The sequence below is a fragment of the Acinonyx jubatus genome, chromosome A1, assembly GCF_027475565.1.
Source record: "Acinonyx jubatus isolate Ajub_Pintada_27869175 chromosome A1, VMU_Ajub_asm_v1.0, whole genome shotgun sequence".
Classification (NCBI taxonomy): domain Eukaryota; kingdom Metazoa; phylum Chordata; class Mammalia; order Carnivora; family Felidae; genus Acinonyx; species Acinonyx jubatus.
This window is the reverse complement of record NC_069380.1, coordinates 191,959,859-191,977,487: the sequence shown is the minus strand read 5'-3', so window position 1 is coordinate 191,977,487 and position 17,629 is coordinate 191,959,859. Positions and strand designations below refer to the sequence as shown.

The following is a 17,629-nucleotide window of genomic DNA, read 5'->3' as shown; positions in this document are numbered from 1 at the left end:
GAACCCCAGGACAAGATGCAAATCAGGAATTTAGATAGTCAAAACTCACCCAGAGCACAGGTCAGTAAAGCAAGCTTTGGGACAATTAACCACGCTTATTTAGGTCATAACTATGCAGACAGAAAATCTGGACCACAAGCAACATCAATCTGAATGCTAAAATGTTGATTTAATTGAGATCTGCATTGGTCCCTACCAAATTTAGCTCTTAGCTGGGAAGAGGTGAATATTCTGAGACCCTGGTGGGTAGTATGAATATGGCTGCCATGGCTAAGAAGGACATGAGAGCTGTGTTGTCTGACAGACTGAAACACACAGAAGTACAACTTTGTATATTCATCTTTTTTTACTCTCTCTTTGTTAGCTCATTCTTACCTTAAAACTTAGGATCTGATAGAAATTTTGACACAGAAAAAAAAAAGTGACAAACAATAGTCATTCTCTGGAAACATATTAACTGTTAAACTGATCATTTAAATTAAATAAAATATGTAAAGGGCTTATACTCAGAGACATTACCCATAGTGCCGTGGTGATGCTTTTAAAGCCATCACTAAAACATTCAATGCTTAAGAAATTTAAGGATAATGGAAAATCACCGTACCTCTTAATGGGCATAGAGCCAGAAAAAACAGTGGCATATTATCTTCTTGGCGTGTGGACTGATTGGCAGTGTTATTATCCCTGCACACCTAATGGCACATGGAGTATCCATGTGCAGAGCCCTTTCAGTGTCAAAAGGATGAACAAGGGCAGTGAAGTGAAGGATGTAGAGTGTCCTATCTAGCAGGTTTTGACTTAAATTATAGACTTCCCTTATGTGCCATATCCCAACTAAAGTCCCCTGCATCAGAGTCTCCCCATCCCCAAACTTCTGGTGGGATGTTGGATAGCTGCAGACAACAGAAAAAAGTAGAAAAGAAATTGGCTGCAGACTGGTGGAGAGTGCTATCAGAGAAAATCATTAATGCTGAGGTTAGAATGAGATCTGGACCTTCCATGTGATTGGAGTTGGAGTCAGACCATGGAATCCTCTGTGGTAAGTTTTCTTCCTGCCTTTGCTTCTCCCTTCTTTATTCCCTAACTCATCCTTTCCTTCTTTCCTTCTCCCAACCTCTAGAACACTAAGCACCTGAGAGATTACAAGCTAAGACTCAACTCCCGCCACTAAGAAAAACTGCAGGAGTTAGAACAGCAATTCCTAATGATTCAGGTGACTTTGCACAAGTCTCTGTAGTTCTTCAACTTATTTAACAAATCAGGAATTAGAAATGGTATTTTAGGTTTTTCTAGCTCTCAAAGTTTACTAACTTTTAAATATTATCAGTTATTATGGACTAGGCATTCAGCTAAGAATGTGATTTCATTCCCATGAAAATGAAATAGACAAGAACAATTGTTATGTCTTCCATTTTACAGATGAGGAAACCAAGGCTTAACAAGGTTAAATAAACTGTAGAAGATAGCTCAGAAAGCTAATAGGTGGAAGACTTCCAATTTGAACCGGGATGTCTGACTCCACACATAGCTGCTATACTCTTTTGCCGTTTTTGAAGCCAGTGGGTTTGTTTTACAGCTGATGTGGCTGGAACTGGTAGAAATTGCTTAAGTGCCTGGACTCTGATGTCAGAATTGCCTGTGTTCAAATTAAAGCTCCATCACGTTCTAACTGAATGTCTTTGGACAAATTGCTTAATCCCTCCGTGCCTTGATTTCAGACCTTCAAAGCACTAATGACAAATTTGGGAATAGAAAGCATTGCTATACTAAGCTTTGCTTTGCAAATCGATAGCTGTTAATCTCCCGATCCTCAGAATACTTCTAACTCCCCTATTTCAGTGCCATAGTGCCTGAACTGTCACCATTATAATACAGGTTCCTTCAAGCAACACATGATCCTGTTAGCACAGTCCTCCTGTGAACAATAAAGATATTGACTAGGATTGAGGGATTGCACTCTGCCAGGCAAAATATGGACTCCTTTCCGTTCATCATCTCACATGCCTCACTACCACCATATGAGGTATGTCCACACAGCATGTGTACAATTATTATTCCCATGTGATACATGGGAATATGAGGCTCAGACCAATGGCCAGATCATACAACTTATAACTGGTGGGACTGGGATTCAGTCCAGATCTGATTCTAGAATTATGCTCTTTAACAATTCTGCCATTCTGGCACCATCAGATATGCCTAGAAGAATTAGAATTGAGTCATTATTACATAAACATGAATTTATTTGTTTCTCTTATCATTTTCCCCACAAGAGGAGCAACCAGACAGCATGAAGAGTACAGCCATATGGGAGGTGTGGTCAATTTAAAAAGAGAGAAAAGCCTTGAAAAACAACTTCCCTGGGCTGAGGAGCGCTGGTTATGGAGATTAATACCTTTCCTGGTTTGGCTTTGAGCTCATGCTGGGATTGCTGTTGGGAAACAAGGCGACCCTAATTCTAATTGGAATTACAGAGTCTCAGGGCTGGAAAGAATTTGGAGTGTAGCCTTCAACCCTTGTTCCAGGAAGGCACCATCTCTGTAACAACACAAGCTGTTGGGCTTTTTCCCCCGTTTGTCTGCTGTAACATCTTCTTGGACATGAAATCACAATGTACATCCTTCACGTTAGCTCTGTGTTTCAAAGCTTTTTCCTTATCTCAACTTTGACTTTCCTTGTTTTGTTCTTTTCTCTTAATCAACAAAAAGCAAATGTTCTCATCTTTTCATACTGTTATTGTATAATATTTTGGAAGCAGCAGTTATGAATCACATGCTCTGCGTCTCAGTCTTGCTGCCACCCATTAACCTGGTTTCCCCCACCCATTCTTCAGGTGTTGAGTCACACATCACTTTCCTAAAAAAACCTTTCCTCATGCCCAGACAAGATCAGGTTCTCCTGCTTTATGCATCCACAGCAACCTGAATTCTCGTTTGTAGCACTTCATATGCTTACACTTATATAATATATTGAATATTCACATTTCCACCATATATAAAATCTAGAATTTGGTGTTGTTCATATCTAATGAACAGATACATTGTGCTTCTTCATTCCATTCAAAGCTTTTATGGATTACCTCCTGGTTGCCAACCATTGTACTTGTGAACAAGACATTCAACACCTCACCTCACGGAACTTAGTCTAGTGGATTTTTCTTTCTTTTTTTTTTCAATCAACTTTTATCTCTGGTAGCAACTGGCAATAAAAACATTTTGCTTTGTGATTCCTCTGTGCAATATTTTTCTAAGTATATAGATTGGTTCAGAGTGGTCGTTCAGACGTGTGTTCCCTGTCTTGAATTAGTGTATGAACTACACTTGTCCTCACTTTGCACATTAAAAACTGTGGCCAGGCAGTTCAGCTGATAATTTGCACAGTTGGACTGCATCAGTGACTTCATTCATTCATTCATTCATTCATTCACCCATCTTTGCAATGCCAGTTTCCCTTTGCAATTCTGATTGCACTCATCTCAGCGTTTGGGATCTTGAAAATGTTGTCCACGGTGTAGGCATGGGGTTTGGTGTCAGAGTGGCTTGGGTTCTGTAGCATTCTGCCACTTACTAGCTGCGTGACCTTGGGCTAGTCAGTTAAACTTTCCAGTGCTCAGTTTTCTGGGAAATGCCAAGTCATACTTCATTTTTTTTTTTTAAAAGAGGACCAAATGAGAAACAAAGCAGCCACAGCATTGAACAATTATGTGATACTTATTATAAACCAAGAACTGTGCCAGAGACTTTACATATATAAACTCATTTAGTCCAACCTATGAGGAAGATGCTGATATTATTTCTGTTTTACAAACAAGGTAAAAGAGGCCCATAGAGGTTAGTGAACATGCCCTATGTCACCTAGCTGGTAGGTTCAGACCCAGAAAAATCTGAGTGTCTGCATCTACAGCCTACACTCAACAACCTGGCAGCAATTGCCTATGGATAATACATGCAGACCACTCAGCATGGTGCTCAATACGAGGTGTCTCTATATGGCTCATTCAGGTTTGTGACAACTCTGAATCGGTTTGCCCCACTTTCCCTAGGAGATTTCATCAGCTAAGAGAAGTATTGTGAATATGAAGCACTGCTTATCCATTTTGCTGCTCAGATGAGCCCTAAGCCCATGCTTATCCCAGCTCTAAGTGGCCAGACTGACAAAATGAAGGGAATAAATAGGTAAAAGATGGAGCAAGGCATGGAATCTAATGAGGGGAAATGAGGTTCTGATGTGAAAACTGTCTGCAAGATAATAGACTTGATTCCTAGGTCTTCCACACGAGTCCCTCGACTCTGAAAGCAGCAAAATTGGCCATCAGTGTCAGTGATTAAGCTATTCAGTGCCTTCGTGGTCCCAACCATACCAAGAGCTCTGAGAATTTTAATTCCCTTGAAAAGAGGACAAACCTTTTTTTTTTTTTTAAGTTTATTTATTCATGTTGAGAGAGAGACAGCACAAGTAGGGGAGGGCCAGAAAAGGGGAGGGGGATACAGAGAATCCCAAGCAGGCTCTACTCTGTCAGTATGGAGCCTGACGCAGGGCTTAAACTCACGAAACCCATGAGATCATGACCTGAGCCAAAACCAAGAGTCATTTGCTTACCCGCCTGAGCCAACCAGGCACACCAAAAAGAGGACAGACTTACCCTGTGTTTACAGGCTCCTACTGTGCATCTCAGTTGTCTTTTCAGATTAGAATAAGGAGGATTTTCTGTGCATTAAAACCTGGTCTGCTTTTTCTCTGTCTTGTAAAGAGGATGAACCTGCTTCCCATGTCATCTATGTAACATTGCCCCTCTCCCCTTCCAGTCTTTGTTCCAGCCTGCTGTGCTTTCCATTCAGGGCTGGCCAACTTCCAAGTCATATTTTCACTCATTTCATTCACTCTTATTTATTTCTTCAGCAAGTTTTACCTACTCTGTAATAGGCCCTGGGGGCAGATACAAGATAGAATGAAACAAACATGGACCCTGGCTTTTAGGTCACACGAAGGAATTTGGATTGCAGGTTCAAGGGGAAGACTTTATTTATTTATTTATTTATTTATTTATTTATTTATTTAAAGGACATAATTTATTTTTTTTATTTTTTTTTTATTTGAAATTTATTGTCAAATTGGTTTCCGTACAACACCCAGTGCTCATCCCAAAAGGTGCCCTCCTCAATACCCATCACCCACCCTCCCCTCCCTCCTACCCCCCATCAGCCCTCAGTTTGTTCTCAGTTTTTAAGAGTCTCTTATGCTTTGGCTCTCTCTGACTCTAACCTCTTTTTTTTGTTTTTTGTTTTCCTTCCTCTCCCCCAAGGGATTCTGTTAAGTTTCTCAGGATCCACATAAGAGTGAAAACATATGGTATCTGTCTTTCTCTGTATGGCTTATTTCACTCAGCATCACACTCTCCATCAAGGGGAAGACTTTAAAGTGTTTTATGTTGGAATGGTGATCAGATGTGCATTTTGAGATCACTCAGACTGTAGTGCACAGGTAGATTGGAAGGGACAAGAGTAGGTGATATTTTACTAACAGACAAGAGATGGTAGAAATACTCTGTCCCTTGGGTTCATATTACTTTCTTTCATGATTCCCTGTCACCTTAATATTCCTTCCCATAATTCAGTAAATTCCCTACCTATTGCATCCTGCCTGGGTAAGTGGTGAGCTCCGTGCTGAGGGTCCATGACTGATTATTATCATCCAAGTTCAGCACAGAGCCTTACACATACTCAGTGCTCACTCTAAAGGGTTTGGATCTCACTGTTTCAAAGTTGAAAGTGCCCTTAGAGGAACTCTGGTCTGACCACTTTATTGGGCAAAGCCCAGACAGGGTAAACAACTTGCCCATGATCACACATTAAGTTAGTAATAGAGATTAGATTTCATATTAGCATTCTGTCTGATTCCAATTTAGGAATGATTCAAAAAATTACTGAATAAAGACTTTTTTCTCTCTTATTTACAGTTAGAATCCTGTAGCGAAATAGAGAGAGGAGCCAGGAGTTTGAGAAGAAAACAATGGAAAGAAAAGGTATAAAGTTAAAAGTGAAGTAAATATCCTCATTTGCACTTGATACTGGATCAGTTTATATTCTGATGTCAGTGAGGAGATCCAGTATTTTTAGACCGGCCAGGTGACAGCCAGGAGGTCAGGGACAGAGACTGTGACTCCTGGGGAAAAGTCTGGAGAGGGACCACTAGACATTATGGTGATAAGGAAAAAACCTCCTTTTCATCCTTCTGTCTCACAAATGGCTTCTTTATCCTTTGGGTTTTACCCATACACACAGTTGCTTTCTCTAATACAGCAATGTTTACTTTCATTCTAGTGTTTTAATTCATGTACAATAAACTCAGCTTTTTTAATGTGAATGTCTTCAGATTTGGGATCAAACATGTGGTTTTTGAAATCTAGCTCTCACACGCCATGTAAGATATTAGGCAAATATCTATGTCTCTTTGAGGATTAGCTTCTTTATTTTTAGGATCTCTAAAATTATCTAAAGTGTGATCATTAGCTGACACAGCCATGGTCAGCCTTCTATAAGTCAGAGTTTTTCTAAGCTTGGTCTGTATACAACCTGCATCAGACTCTCCTGCAGGTGTTTGATAGAAATGCAGATTCCTGGGCCCTGCCCAAGATCTTTCTATTCAGAATCTCTGGCAGTGGGATATCAGAGTTGGTATGTTTCCAAGAGATTCTAATGTTCATTTAGTTTTGCGAACCACTAAATGATTTGGAAAAGTGCTTTATATAGTGTAAGGCATTGTATAAATACAATTTTAAGAAAAAAGTGTTTTTGTACCCAAGCTGTCCTGGTCTTTGCCTCTGTTTGCTCAAAAATGCCCTTAGAAAACCACCTCTACAGGGGCATCTGGATGGCTCAGTTGGCTAAGCATCTGACTTCGGCTCAGGTCATGATCTCACGGTTCATGAGTTCGAGTCCCACATTGGGCTCTGTGCTGACAGCTCAGAGCCCGGAGCCTGCTTCAGATTTTCTGTTTCCCTTTCTCTCTGCCCTTCCCCACTCATGCTCATTGGTGCACGTGCACACACTCTCTCTCTCTCTCTCTCTCTCTCTCTCAAAAACAAATAAACATTAAAAGAAAAAAGAAAAGAAAACCACCTTGACAAAGGTCTTCGGTAGCATCTAAATAGTTTAAGGACACATGGGTGAAGGCAGATTGCCATGTGACTGGAAATTTTGTAGTCTGCTTTAAGCTTGACTCACCAGGGTTTTAAGAAAATTCTGTAATGTTGAGTGTATGTAAATAATAACTGGAGGGAGATTCAGGCAGGAAGCTTTAGATACATTGCTAAGCAAAGGAAAAAAATCTTAGAAGCTGGAAAAAAAGCAAAATGAAGTTGAGCCCAGTGTTTCTTATAAATGGAAGACCTGTACTGTAAGATTTAAAACATCTGGTTTGCTCTTTCACAGAAAGTTAATATTAAATCTATACTTTGATCACATATTGACTAGATTTCTGTAATCCCTCAGTTACTGTCTAGTTGGATGACCTCTCTTGTATCTCTGTGTACCTCAAAATGGTAGAGCAGAACCCAAGTTAAATCATTTCCTTGCCCCCAGGAAGAGACTGTTGGCTTGGTGGGTGTGAGGTATGCCTTATGTGATGACAGTAAGCAAAATACCTGGGTTGGGGCCATCATCCCCTGATCCAGCACTGCCACCTTCTTTAGGGAAGTATGGACCTCAAGATTTGTCTGAGTTGTATGCTGCATGAAAACCTGGGGTACCTCCAGGCAGACTATCTGAAAGCCCAAGAGATATCCATATGGGTTTTTATCCATATAGATAAGATTGTCTTGATAGAAGTTCTGACTTTAAGATCTACTTTGCATTCTGTACTTTTTTTTTTAAATACAGTTTCACTAAAGAAATTGAATTTTTTTTTGAACAAGCACAAGAATAGAACAGGAAAAGCTATAAAATAGCCGGATTTATAGTCTAGCTCAGAGGTGATTTTTTTCAGCTCATCTAGGCTGAAATTACTGCAGTCTTCCCCTTAGAGCTTCTTTGGAATTTATTTTCAATTTGTACTGCATACCTGTAAAAATGGGATGCAGAATGATACTGCAGTTTCCAAAGAAGGGTCTGGAAACCTAGGCTCTGCCATGCTTATAAACAAACTTATACATCTTTGTGATAAAGCCTTACTTAGATTGAGAACCCAATTTTCTAACCATTTTACCCAAAGGCTGTATTATTAACCCTTTGTTCAGTGTATCGCACATCAGGTGTCTTAACAGACTCCCATGCAGCTTTTTAAGACACTATTAGGAGGCCTAAATGTGAAGTGTAAAAGAAGAGTAGTTATGAGGATACCTGACTTTTAGTTCTGATTTTGCCTTTCTGTGTATTTCATCATACTGAAGTCATGACCCCTTGGGTCTCAGCTTTCTCATCAATACAATGGGAGGAGGCTGAACTAAACCAGTGTTTCCCAGAACACAACTAAAACAAAACTAATTGCATGTATGAATCATTCCAGGATTAGTATTTAGAAAATCTGTAATATCCCAAGTCTTGGAATGGATGTATTCAAAAGGTTGTTATTTGGTTGCTAAACAAGGGACAAAGCAGGAAGGAGGAGACCTAGATTTGCAGAAAATCATTCCTTAACATTTTCAGTGTCATTTTAATTCATTTCCAGTCTCAGTTGTCTCATGTGTCATCTAGTATGGGAACATCTTGTGGCTCTCATAAAAGTCAAATGAGGTTTGTACACATGTGAGCTATCTTAGTGACATTATTTTGAGCTATGTACAAGGAGATTGCAAACAAATGTGACTTTAAGTAACTTTGGCTCTTATTGTGAAATATTATTGGGATAGTCAATTCAGGTTCAATCAAGGTAAGAAGAGGAAAGTGACAAGATTCACTTAACTGTCTTCTTGTCCTGAGCAGAGCCAGGTCTGGAGTGGCTGGTTGGTTTCATCTGTAGGACTGGTTCCAGTCAGTTGTCGTGGCTGTTCACTGTGAAGAAATCTAAGGGGCTAATTGTAAGAGCTCGGATCTCTTAGCTCTGCCTGGCATGCAACTGGGAGTGGGGAATAGCAGCTTGTGGCCCATATGCAGCCTGACTTGAACATGACATCCACCTGTGTAAGAGGATGCATGCACACCAGTGGGACTGGATACAGAGGTTATGATATTTTGTCTGTTGTTTGTGTGTTTGGGGCATTTGGAAGGTCTTTAGGCCCAAACTGTGAGAACGATGAGCCTAGTCAAAATTGGTATCCATGAGAAACATGCATACCATGACAGAATTAAACGTCTGGCTTGGAGCTTCATCTTTTTTTTATTCTAAGACTTCTTGTCTATTCTTATATTTTAAACCTTGTGTCTTGGGGTGCATGGGTGGCTCAGTTGGTTAAGTGTCCAACTCTTGATTTTGGTTCACATCATGATCTCACGGTTGTGAGATCGAGCCCCACATTGGGCTCCATGCTGGGCATAGAGCCTGCTTAAGATTCTCTCTCTCCCTCAGCCCCTTCCCTGCTCACTTGCTCATGTGCATGCCCCTTCCTCTCTAAAAATATATATTTTTTTAATTTTTGAATTCTTTTCTTGATCTCTCTGTCTTTTATGATCTAATTCATATCCCAGCCTTTCCATGAAGAGATCATAGTTACCTTTCCTTTATAGGTCCCATGACATCTCCCAGGGAAACATGCGTATAATAAATAACAATTGGATCAAACAATAGATGAATCACTAGCTATGGTATAGGAAATAAATAGTATATATGTGTATATATATATATATATATATATATATATATATATATTAAACATATACTATAGTCTGTAAAAGTGAAAAATAACCTTGCAAAGAGAAATGAATGAGGACTTTACTGAACCACATCAGGAAATGCTGATATCAAGAGTTTGCTTGTAAGCCAACATTCCATGTAGAGATCAGGGCAGGAATCTTTTAGCACAGAATTGTAGATGCCCAGAAAATTAAAGTTGTGTAATCAAATTAAAAAAAAAAAAAACTAGAGTCAGGAAAACAAAAATACTTCAAAGGGAAATGGGTCAAACAATAGATTTTGTTTTAAAACTCATTTTCTGATCTTACAAAGAATTGCTGCATTGACTCCGACTGGACCTCTGGGGGAATAATCAAACAATTCCACCTGGACCAGATGTACTACTGTTTCCTTCTACTGGGAGAATTTCATGTGGGCATTCTAATCTTGGCTTCTTCTGGTTTTCTTTGTGTTTATGTTCAGTTTTCCCCTCTAGAATATGAGGATAATAATAAGTACCACGTAGGATTGTTGAGGGGAATTAATGAGATGATGAATGTGGATGTACTTTGCAAACTAAGAATACAAAATACTATGCAACTACCCTATATTATTATAACTTTTCTCTCCTGAATGTGGATTAAATAGAATGTCTCCTGTTAGGAAAATACAGACAAGATAAGGGAAAGGTGTGGTTATAATGGATAACCTAGTTTAGTATGAATCAGGGCAGAAGAAAAGTTCAGCAGGTTTCTTTTTTAATGTATACAAAGTTGATTGGTTTTTACTGCAGAGTCCCATCTATTGGAATGTACCAGTAAAGAGAGGGAATATGGACTGGTCCTCTTTTTCTTTTTTCCCTGCCACAAACCTAGAGAGTCATTTAATACCTTTTTTGAGCACCTACTGTGTGCCAGGAAGTGTTTGGGTACTGGGTTACAGTGATGAATGAGACAGCTAAAACATCTGTACTCTTGTCAGTGGTATGAGGACAGGGAGGCAGTAGACACATTAATAGGATGTATCAAATATTGATAAGTGCTATGAAGAAATGAACAAAGGGAGGTGATAGAGCATGCTGTAGTGGGCATGTGGCCTCCATGAACATCTCCCACTACAGGAAATGGGAAATCATTGGTCAGTGGCCTAAGCTGTTGCACCCTGAATGCATTGCAGTATTGACGCTGAGATCACACTTAGCCAGTGCTACTCCCAGCCAGTGACTGAGCTTGGTGGGGATACTAAGGCCAGCTCATTGCTGTGGTATGCAGGACTCCTCCAGTGGTGACTCTGGCTTGAGGACTCTGTATCACCCTTAACAAAACTGTCAGAACCGCACCACAGTCTGAGATGCTTTTAAAAAAAAAATGAAGTTTATTTATTTATTTTGAAAGAGAGAAAAAGCGCACACAGGAGCACAAGTGGGTGGAGGGGCAGAGAGAGAGAGGAGTAAGAAGAGAGAGAATCCCAAGTGGGCGACACGTGCTGTCAGCACAGAGCCTGACATGGGGTTTGAACTCACAAACCATGAGATCATGACCTGAGCTGAAATCAAGAGTTGGACACTTAATCAACTGAGCCACCTAGGCACCCCTGAGATGCTTCTTATCCAACCCTCTTTCCTTTCCCTTTACAGGGGTCAGACTTAACACCCCAGTGTGACAGCTCCCCTAGCTCCCACAGGCATACCTCCTAGGACATCCCATGCATGCCTAATATCTCTTGGGACCTGCTTCGTGGACGACCAAGGAGCTAACTCAGGGGAGGAATGGGTGATTTCAGATTGTGCCAGACAATGCCAGTTCAAGGAGGAGAGAGCTGAACTGAGAGCTAGATGAAGAGCATTTCAGGAAGACAGAACTTCAAGTACAAGGGCTATAAGGCAGGAATATGCCTGGCATATTCAAGAAACAGGGAGAAGGACAATGAGCTAGCATGTGGTGAATGAGCCAAGGAGCTAATTTAAGAGAGGGACATAGGCACCAAAGCATATAGGGTCTTAGAGGCCATTCGAATTTGGGTTTTAGGTTAGTATGATAGGAAGCTATGGGAGCATTTTAAGCTAACAAGTGCAATGGTCTGAAAGACAAGATACTTTCTACAGCTGTTACTCTGCAAATTTGTCGTTCATTTGTTTTGTTTTTTAGATTCCACATATAAGTGAAATCAAATGGTAGTTTTTTTCTGCATGACTTATTTTTTATTTTATTTTTACATAAACATAATATTTAAGAAAAGATTTATAGAAAAATGGGGAAGATAATACAGAGAGTTCTGTCCATATATTTCCACACGTATCTTCTACTATAATCAACATTACTCTGGTAGATTTGTTACAATTAATGAGCCAAAATTAGTGGATTATTATTAACTAAAGTTCATACTCTCTTCACATGTTCTCTGGCTTTACCTAATGACTTTATTCTGCTCCAGAATTCCATCTAGGATGTCACATTGCATTTAGTTGTCATGTCTCCACAGGCTTCTCTTGGCTGTGAACATTTCTTAGCCTTCCCTCATTTTTTGTAGAATCTTGAGAGTTTTGAAGAGTACTGGTCAGGTATATTAAAGGATGCCCATCTATTGGAATTTGTCTGTTGCTTTTTTTCATGATTAGGCAAGGGTTATGGGGTTTTTGGAGGAAGGTCACAGACATAAAATGACATTTCTATCACATCATATTCAGGCTACATACTATCAACACTATTTATGACTGTTGATGTTGCCCCTGATCACCTGGCTGAGGCAGTATTTGTCATGTTTCCCCACTATAAAATAACTCCCCCCACCACACATATCCTCTTTTCTTTTTTTTACTGTGTCTTGGGAAGAAAGTCATTATATGCAGCTTATAGTTAAGGTGTGGGGAATTATGTTCCACCTCCTTGAGGACAGAATATTTACCTAAAGCACTTGAAATTTTTCTGTATGGGAAATTTATCTCTTCTCCCCACTTACTTATATATTCAAACATTTATTTATATCTGTATGGCCTCATGGATATTTATTTTCTATTTTGAGTTCTAATCCAGTAAAATTTTATTTTGATCCTCAAATTGTTTCAGCTTTGGCCATTGGTTGGCTGTTATGTTCCTTTAACATATCCCAATGACTGTGGATTTGTTTGTTTGTTTGTTTGTTTGTTTGTTTGTTTGTTTTAGGAGCTTCTTACTTTTTGGCAGTACGAGATGCTCCATACTTACCTTGTAGATTTCCTGCCTCAATCCTAGAATTCTTCACCTCTTCCGTGAGTCCTCATTCTTTTTATTGGAGAGTGGTATTAGAAAACAAGATCAGTATCAGTTTTTTTTTATCCATTCACTTATTAAAGAACATTTTGGTTGATTCCCTTTTTTTTTTTTTTGAGATTATGAATGAAGCTACTGGAAACACTCATATGCAGGTGTTTGTGTGGCTTTTAAGTGTTTGAAGCTTTTCTAAGTTAATTTTTCATTTTCATTTTCAAAACATCTGAGGGTAAATCAAATCATACCTGTGTTACATGTTGGAAAAGCCCCAGAAAAGGTGAATTTCTTGCCCCAGTTTGTATAATTGGCAAATGACAGAGCTGAGACTTTAAGATATGTATTCCAACCACAAATCTTGTGTTCCTCTATTCATAATTCATGTGTTATCTAACTCTCAGTAAATTACTTGAGGAAATAATTGAAAGCTCTCATATACTATCCAAATATTAGTTACTTTATTATACCCAAGCTTCTTGTTTTTCTTGATTGTCACTCCACTCATCCCCACACATAGAGCAAAGGTAATAAAAATGTAATCTTCCATAATATAAATGCTTTACTTAGAGAATGCTGCTAAGGCACCCCTTCTTTATGTTTTGTAATTCTCCTTTAACACCTTCTGCCATGTTTTCAATCATTTTGCATGATGTATAAAGTGTATTTAAAATTAATAATCATAATTATATATAGCAATTGAGTGTCTACCATATACACAAGGCTAAACAATTCACTTATTTCTAAATTTTTTTTTCAACGTTTATTTATTTTTGGGACAGAGAGAGACACAGCATGAACGGGGGAGGGGCAGAGAGAGAGGGAGACACAGAATCTGAAACAGGCTCCAGGCTCTGAGCCATCAGCCCAGAGCCTGACGCGGGGCTCGAACTCACGCACTGCGAGATCGTGACCTGGCTGAAGTCGGACGCTTAACCGACTGCGCCACCCAGGCGCCCCGCTTATTTCATTATTCTTCATAGCCCTCAGAGTTAGCATCTACTATTATCCCCATTTTACAGATGAGGAAACTGAGGTTCAGGGCAAATTACATAACTTGCCCAGGGACCCACAGTTAGTAATTGATAGGAATAGGGCTCAGGACCTCTTGAAGTACTCTCTTTTCCCTACGATTAGGGAACGATTATGAACGATTTCCAGAGATGCATTGCCTTCAGAATCAAAGTTGTTAATTTAGAGATACAAACTTGATATCAAGGGTTTGGGAGAAAGAATGCTAAAGAGAGGGTATGACTATGGCACCCGACGTAGAGTAGCAAGCCAGACAAGTGTGTCACAGTTAGTGAACAAAAGAAGTTGAACCTTGGGAAAGAGAAAGCAGTATTTCCCCCTGGTGACAGGATCTAATAAGAACAGCAGCTGCTCTGGGGCACTGGCCCATTATGTTGAAGAGATAATAGTGCAATTAGCTCTTTCTTCATTTTCCCATGTTAACCCAGGGGTAAAATGGCACACTGAGCAAATATACTAAATCACATTAAACTTAGGGCTCAATTTGAAACTCTTAGCTGCTGGCTGCAGAGAGATTAGCGGCTCTAGCGAATTTCTGCTTTTACTCCACCTTCGCCCTAATGAAACACCTCAGCCATAGCGCTGATGGTTTTATCAGATGCAGCATAACTTTCTGCGGCAACTCCATGTTGGTTCTATGAGGTTTCCAGAGAGAACCCTTGGCATGAGTTAGCAGAGTGAATTTCATGCAGTCACCAATAAATGTATCTCGGAAAAAATATTTGCATAGTGCTGGCCGTGAGGATGATGGCCATCTATACCAAAAGGATGTTTGCTTCTCAGATCCTGATCTAGTCAGCATCACTGGCATTATGAAGATAGTGCTGGTCAGGAAGATGTAAGAGAGATTCCAGTACTTTGGTACCCTAAAACTTGCAGAAGTTCAGCTGGCCTTTAGGTAAATGGTGATCAGCGAGCCCCAGAATTTGCCAAGTGTTTTTCACATGGGGCTCGCTGATAAAGCCAATTTGGCTAGACTGAGGTCTTGGGGCTACTAAGGATATACTTATATATTGGACAATTTTTTACTAATGACTTGCTGTTTGTCAAGCACCATGCTAGGTTCTGGGTTCATGAAGAGAAATTCCCTTGTCTCAATTCCTTTTCTTTGTCTCCTTTATAATAATAGAGGCTGGGTGCCTTATTATACCTCTATCTGTCCATAATCTGTGCCTCCTTGCAGCTACCAGTTGCTAGTAAGGCAGTTCTTGCTCTTTGGTTATTTATACATCTCTCTTCACTTTTATTTCTGCCTGGAACATGGACATGCTGATGTAGACGCTGGATTAAGGTTCAGCCATTTTAAGGCCATGAAGAAAGAAGATAGAAGAAACGTGGTTCCCTTATGGCATTGTTGTACCGTTAGAGAAGCCCTGGACAACTGCAACTTATTCCCATTCTTTTCTTGCATGAGATGAATGATATCTTATATGTAAGCTACTATTGTCATATATTCTCTTGCTCATGGTCAAACACAATCCCAACATATTGCCATAGTATATATCAGGTACTCTGAGACCTTAGGGGATTGAAGAAAGATGACTGGAAATTCAGTAAGATAACTATTTGTATTTAATTAATAATGTTTAGCCCTTAGAAATTGAAAAGTAGTCTGTTAAGGCCTTCTGTAGATACAAAGATGACTTAAAAGTCCCTTCTGCCATAAAGAAGCTTATGATTTAAGACAGTTAATCAAGGGTATCTTCAAAAGATCTCTGGACTTGGAGTTGAGATCTGGGTTCAAAACATGCCTTTTAATTAGCTCTGTAACACACCTTATTTGTTCATTTATTCCTACTGTTTATTAATGAATTATTTATATGTCAGTCTCTAGCTGAGATCTGCACACAATACACTTGATCTTCAAAACTATAAGAAGTAGGAGTGCCTGGGTGACTCAGTCAATTAAACGTCTGATTTCAGCTCAGGTCATGATCTTGCAGTTTGTGATTTTGAGCCCCACATCTGTGCTGACAGCTCAGACCCTGGAGCCTGGTTAGGATTCTGTGTTTCCTTCTCTCTCTGCCTCTCTCTCTCTCTCTTTCTCAAAAATAAATAAACATTAAAAAAAATTTTTTTTTAAACTGTAAGAAGCAAGACAACATTATTCCCCATTTTACAGGAAACGGAGGCTCAGAGCAAAAAAATGAGCTTCCAAGTCCACACAATTCACAGCAGAGCTAGAATTCAAATCCAGGCCTGTCCAACTCCAACCTTTTCAAGTCTCAGTGTCCTCATCTGTGGAGTGACTGTTGCCGTGTCAGTCCTTCCTGCTTCAGAGAATTTTTGTCAGGGCTGAAAAAGGATAAACTTAGGGGTTGGGATTACTTTTTTTAAGCCATGACATGCTGTAGGATTATAAGATATTACTTCCATACCATCACATAGAATATATTAACAAATGCTCTCAAATGAATAGTGAGAATAAACAGATCTGCATGTGACCAACCAGCTCCAAATCAATGTAGACTATGATGAAACAAAATAAAGAGAAAAAGAGGAAGAAGGGGATCTGGGGAGAGTTTATGGAGGTGATGACAACTTAATCACCTCTTCAAAGATGGTTAAGAGCATCTGTGAGGACCATTAAGTGGGTCTCAAGTATTCAGGTGAATTTCCTCATCTCCAGTGACACCAGAGTCCTCAATGACAAGACATATCTTGTTCCGCTTTTCAGTGCTCACGGTACACAGCACAGGCCTTGGTCGTAGTGTGTGGTGATGGTGTTTTAGTTGTATCATTTTGATCAGGGATGCTTTTGTTTGGCAAGATTTCTTATTTTCATAAGGATAAATTGCCAATAGTTTACTTTCTAATTTCTTACCTAGAAACTCCTTAAGTGCTTCTCCTAGAATGTTAAGAATCAAATTCCAATTCCTCAAATACTACCAAGACTTAAGAGACATTTTATCAAGTGGTGTGTTTACCCCAAAGCAAAATGTTATTAAAAATTTTGAAAATAAAGGTCAAGTTTAGACTGTTACATTATATCTATGTTAATTCTAGAACATTTGTTTCAAGGGCATACATGGAGAGAATGGAAAAATCCATAGAACTCAATGAATCAGTTCATTCATCCATGCATCTTGCAAAAATTATTGACTGCCTTCTTTGTGTCATTCACTGTTATAGGCAGTAGAGATACAGCAGTAAAGAGAGCAAAATCTTAATGGTTCGGTGTATTATTCCCAAATACCTGGATATTTTTTCTTATTCCTGCTTCCTCACCCCTTCCTCACAAAGGCTTGTTGAAAAATCACACTTAGTGCTTCTATACAATTAGCTTCTTTTGAGAGTAAGAACCATGGTTCTTTTTTTTTTAAATGTTTTTATTTATTTTTGAGACAGAGAGAGACAGAGTATGAGCAGGGGAGGGGCAGAGAGAGAGGGAGACACAGAATCCGAAGCAGGCTCCAGGCTCTGAGCTGTCAGCACAGCGCCTGAGGCAGGGCTCAAACCCATGGACTGTGAGATCATGACCTGAGCCGAAGTTGGATCCATAACTGACTGAGCCACCCAGGCATCCCAAGAACCATGGTTCTTTACATCTGATTATCACAACATACCTAGCACAGAGTATTGCTGTGTGT

The 17,629-nt window shown here is 39.5% G+C and overlaps 1 long non-coding RNA gene across 1 annotated transcript in view; it reads left to right on the top strand.

The window, feature by feature from the left end:
- Nucleotides 1–15,592, top strand: part of LOC128311111 (uncharacterized) — a 66,153-nt gene extending 50,561 nt beyond the window's left edge. The window contains exon 3 of the long non-coding RNA XR_008289083.1: nt 15,318–15,592. This is a non-coding gene — a long non-coding RNA (uncharacterized LOC128311111). The remainder of the gene's footprint in view (nt 1–15,317) is intronic.
- The last annotated feature ends 2,037 nt before the right edge of the window (nt 15,593–17,629 follow it).